This window comes from Mustela erminea, chromosome 1 (assembly GCF_009829155.1).
Source record: "Mustela erminea isolate mMusErm1 chromosome 1, mMusErm1.Pri, whole genome shotgun sequence".
Classification (NCBI taxonomy): domain Eukaryota; kingdom Metazoa; phylum Chordata; class Mammalia; order Carnivora; family Mustelidae; genus Mustela; species Mustela erminea.
In genome coordinates, this window is record NC_045614.1 from 128,917,300 (window position 1) to 128,923,299 (window position 6,000).

Sequence of the window (6,000 nt, forward strand, 5' to 3'; positions counted from 1 at the left end):
AGGCCAGAATCTAGAAGTGACCAACATCAAGACTTCAGGATATTATTAAATTATTTTCCTTCCTATATAGAAACACTATAGTTTCTCATCTTTACTTCTTTCTGGCAGCCTGATAAATTCATTTGTCCCCATAGGTTGGTGGTTTTGCTGCTTCATACATGTGCTTAACTAGGATTCACACATTTTCCCATGTTTACAAGCCAAGCCACCATCATTTTACCCCAATTCCAAATGCTTAGAATAATCTGATGGGCCTAATTATGTTAGCTCTCAGAGAAGTGCCTTGTGAACTGGAAAAACACTGCTTTTCAAACTGGAATTGAGATATGTAAATATATCTAACAATCTTCTATTAATCTCTAAGTCACTTTAGTGACCTACCCTATGTCCCAGCCAATCACTTGGGTAATCACAGTGCCTCGTGATTTCAGTACATCATCAGCACAGTTTTAGTAATTGGTGAAAAACTCTTTTTTATGTATCATTGTAGGTAACTGCTTTGGTAAGAGTTTCCTGGAGAGTTCTCCTTATGAAACTTGAGGCTCCCTAAGCAGCATCTATGCTGTAATAAAATTTCTTTCTTGGGGTATAAGACTCTAACCTAAATTACTCAAAATCTATATACATGTGGGTATAACCACAGAAAATAAATATGGATGAACGTAAGTCTGCAATGGAAGCATAGAGTTGACTTTTAGCACCACGGTCAATTTTTAGAATAGCATTTTGTCCAGAATGCTCTTTGTCAGAATGCCCCATCACTGTTGGTAATGTTAGAATGACACTCAATCACATGCATAAAGTGGAAGGCCTAAATGTCACCCCTCCCCTACAGCCTGAATCAGTGGGACATGCACCATCTGGTCTACAGGCAGTGATGGACCTCTCCTGGACCAGCCAAAAAAACCAGAACTGTTTTCTTAATACTGTGACCCACTCCCTTTGAATCTTACCTAGAGAATGCTGAGAAAATATAACACCCAACCATTTGGCCACATGCCCTAAGTTTTATTCCTCTAGTTAATGATAGACATTGGAGCTTGAATTCAAGCTTGACTATGTCTTATTTTTTTTTTTTTTAAGATTTTATTTATTTATTTATTTATTTGACAGAGACACAGCAAGAGAGAACACAAGAACACAAGCAGGGGAAGTGGGAGAAGGAGAAACAGGCTTCCCACCAAGTAGGGAGTCCTGTGCCAGGCCTAATCCCAGGACATTGGGATCATGACCTGAGCCAAAGGCAGTCACTTAACGACTGAGCCACCCAGGCCCTTTGACTGTGTCTTAGGAGTACTGTCTTACATGTGTCTCTATGTAAGTACCCATTTAATTAAAGGGGAAAAATAATTTCTGTAAGTCCACTCCTGAGACTAGAAAGATCTTAATTAGGCTAATTTAGTAACTAGGGCAATGTGACATGTGCTGCAGTTATAGTTCTTTTTATAAACAATTCATTTGAAATCCCCATTCTCAGTGCTTATCATGGTTATACCCAGAATTCATTTCTTCTAGGCTTTTGCAGATCCTAGGGACCAGATTTTATGTTATCAAACTCCTTGCCATCATCTAACATAACTAATAACTGATGTACTCAAAAGTATACTTTCCCAAATGTTGTAATTGGGTGGTGGTATTAGGAAACAGGACCAAAACCCAACTCCAACATCTTCTGGTTGCCTGGTGATGCTCTAGATTCAATATCACCCTTAAAATAAGATAGGAGGGTTTGGGTCCCTTGTTACAAACATCCTCTGATTATGCTCTCTCTCCAAAGAGCTAAAAGTCAGCAAAACCAAGGGATGTATCCATCCAAAGCTTGGGACTCTTTTCTAGACCAAGCTTTGGATACCTGAAATCCAAGAATTCATTTCCCAAATAGACAAAGCCTACTTCCAACATTTGCTTAAGGCATTCCTAAGGTGTGTTCTCTCTATGAAATATTGTGCAGCTAAAGGGCCCACTCCAAGACCCAAGAAAGGACCAAAGGACTGGTGCTTGCAGGGACATAAATGGAGCTTGGATTTACAGGGTGGGATGGACGTGCAACCAGGCCTCTTCTAGAGGGGGATGGAAGCAGTAATGGAAGAGAAGGGAATGGGTTATCTCCTTTTGGATGCAAGGGACTGGCTTTCTTTTGCTGCCATGTATTGTTATAGAAACCCAACGAATTCAAGAATTCTAAATTCAAACCTGGCCTTTCAGGTTATTACAGGGTTTATTTAACTAAATAGGAGAATAGGCATTTTCTTTACATTCTTGGCTTGATTTATTACTTTTAAATACTTAGACATATTATATGTAGGCCTCCATTTGTATTCTTCCCAGAGACTAACAAATGTTAGAGATCAGCATGCCCAGATTCTTAGAAGTGTCTAGAAAAATGCAAACACTTTATTGATCTATGACTTTTTGCCTTAACTCTAAAGTATTTGTTTGGTAGGCTGAGCTGGGCAGGAAGAGATAAAAGCAAAATCCTCCGGCAGCTGAAACTGGAATCAGATTAGGCAGAGTAGCTTGTTTATGTCTCTCCCAAACCCAGAGCTACATTTCATCTCTTCATATTCAATCTTCAAAAGCTAGAGAAGGTAAATCTAAAGAAATGCCTGACAAAGGATAAGGAGGATAAACGGTTCACTTTAAGACTTGGGAGAACATCAGACTAAAACGATCTATTCTAGGATTCCCGTATCTGAGACCGACCAAGGGCCCTGACAGATGTTTCCTCCATTGTAATGGCTGCGATTTCTTAGTGAAGAGGGACTCCAAATTACCATCAAGACATTACTTGTATTTCTTGGGCATGTATTAGGGTAAAAAACTGTAGGTTGAATACTTTCTTCCATGACTCATTTTGTTGTTATAATTAAGTCCAGAACAAACATCACTTCCAATCACTTGTTGTAGATTGGTACCTAGACTTGGCAGACCAGATATACAACTGAAGTTAAGATTACTGTGCAGAGAGCAGACTGAGAAGTGCTCTCAAGCAGCGCCCTTTAGAAAATCCTGCTCTGATGAGGTCAGTGTGTGTGCCCAGGTGTACCCTTAACTTAACACAAACACAGCCTTCAGTGACACACCAGGCAGAGCCAGGATTCTCTTTCACAGCATTCGAGAAGCAGCATGAATGCTAAAAATGCAAATTTCCTATGATTCTTCATCTGGTAAATTAACCCAGCAGTATATATATTTTTTATATAGGTATCTCACCATTCGTGGAATTTTATGACACCTAATATGAGAGTACAGATCAGCTGTCAGTAAAGTTTACAGTGTCAATACAATTCACCACTGATCTTCTGATCACCTGCCATGCTTTCTGGCAGGTTGAAATGTGGGAGCATTAGCCATATGGTCTGTCTTCAAGCTTGGTGTTATATCCAGCTATGCGGCAATATAAGTGCTCATAAAGCCTAACCTGTTCAGGGTTCATCCTGTGTGTTAGCGGGTTAGGTGGCTGCCTCCGAGACATGATTTTGAAGGTGGCAAACCTTCCCCATTCCTGATATTAAACATCGATTCTGTACCTACATTGTATTAAAAATGTTTGCTAAATACTAGAGCTAGAAAGACATAGGCTTTGCTTTCTAATCATTAGCGCTATAAAAGTTGCAGGCACAGGTGACTTGTCAAGGTGTGCAGGAAAGGTGCTCCTTGTCATTAAGTAAGTCAGTGTCTTTGCTGCCTGTGTTAAAAAATGCAAACATGGAAGATAAAACTCACTGGTTTATTAATATCTGTATTAGTTAGGCAAAGGCTAAGCTGCTATTTAAAAAAGTAGGTCCCAAACAGTGGCTTTACAAGATCTGTCAGTTCTTAGGAAATGTCTTCATCTGCATGATCAAAGCTACATTGCAGATATGTCCATGTTCTGGCTCAGGCAATGGAAAAGAGCACATATTGGGGGCAAGCAATTTTCTTTTAAACCAGTGAAATGGAAACTGCACTTACCACTTCCTCTCATATTCTCTTGGTGATAACTAAGTCAGATCCCAGAGACAGAAGCAAAGGAGGCTAGAAATTATAGTTTTAGCTGAGTAGGCTTGTACCCAGTTTGGATTCTATCCTCTGGAAAAAGAGGAGCATGAATCTTGATAGATAACTAGCAGAATCATCCAAAACATAAGCAGATTCTGCACAGTCCACTCAATAAAGTAGCCATTGCTTTAGTAAAATCTTGACGTTATGGGATATAGAACAGGAGTATTTTTAACAGGGAGAGAGTGAATAAGCATTCTGCAGGCTATTTGGGCCTGATTGTGAATTGGGTGTAGAGATGAGACTATGGTTGTCTAAGATAAGCTTAGAAACACTATAGGGGGATTCCCTTGGAGAAAAGGGGAGCTGGTAGTAGAACAAGGTCAAGATCTTCCCAGAGCTATATGCCAGCACATCAGTAGTTATAACACTCACATATTCCCGTTTCGCAAACCATATTGCACCTATATTTACTGCTTTGACCAGAGAAGTCATATAAGTATGGATATTACCTTTGGGCATTTCTATATATAAAATTGTTTTAGCATTAATATCAGAAAAACATTATTTTAAATTCATGTATTAACACTGGAGAGATTTCAAGCTCCCCCCCCCCCACCTTTTGATATCCTTATTTGGATTTTGGAAGAAAAATGTAAAATAGATAATGAAGATCACAAGTATATATTTATACGTAAGTCATTAAAGATTTTTGAAATGCTAGTTGTTTCTGGGATTTGGTAGTTATGTGATGATCTGGCGCCACCCAGCAGACTAAGTGAACATTGACTTTGTTGCCTTCTCCCACACAGGGCTGATAGGAACACATTCCTGGTGGTGGACTGAGGCAAGCTTTCGCCAGAACAGCCTGTCCTCTTTCTTCCTGTGTCATTAGGCAGTCAGGCCATTCAGAAGCTACTAGAAGAGAAAACTGATCTTCTGTGAGATTCTTATTCTTTAAATGCCAAGTTCTACACGCAAAATTAGGACATTCCCACTTTGTAAAATGTCCATGTTTCCGCTTCTTTTCAGGAGTAAAGTTGGGGTTTGCCTCTTTATTGCCTCTCCTTATAGTCCTTCTCACTCTCTTTGTCTCACTTCTAGAGATCACAGTGCAGAACTGAGAGAACTCACTAATCTGCACTGCAATCTGAATTGTAAGACATTTTCCTAGGTATATGCATGGTGCTCAAATGGGGCTTTTCTTAAGGAGAAACATTTTATTTACAGGACTGTAATTTGGATTTCCCTATTATTTACCTCCTCCACCTCTTCCATATGCCCTTTCAATCTCACAAGTTCCCTGGAGAGTACCTCCATTGTATAAATTACAAAGAAAGATGTATTAAACCATTCTACACATTCTACCCTTAGTTGTAAAAAATATAAGTAAGGTTTTGCCAAATTGCCTTTAAGTGATTATTGTGTTCTTCCATCTAAACGTATGCCTTTCTAGACCCTTCACACAGACAGCACTCTTGATAAAAAACATAGTATTAAGTGCTAATTATCTCTGAAGATGTCACTTAGATTGAAAACCCACATAACAAAAGAAGCTATGATAATCTCTCCATAGGGAAGAGTTTATTGGTCACTTAAATTGAAGAAGGTGTCTACTGCATCTTTCTTACAGTTCATAATAGACTTTCTAATTATTGCTGACAATAATAATTATTGATTTCAAGTCAGGAGTTCCTATTCAGCTTAAAATTTAAGATCACTGAAAGAATAAGTTATATTAACTTTTTCTTGACCTGCGTTTCTCATTCAGTCTTCAATTGAGTGCAATCAGGTTTCCATCCCTTCTCTTCATGAAAGTCATTCTGTTAGAGTAAGGAGAAATCTTCTGTTCTCCAAATGCAAGGGATGTGTTTCAGTCTTCATTTTCTTGTAGCATTTATCTCCCTTGGGTGTTATCCTCTTGAATTCATCTCTCTTCTTGGTTTTCCTGACCAGCTTTTTCTGATTATTATCCTATCCTATCCTATCCTTCCCTTCTTTTTTTCCATGACAGTTTTC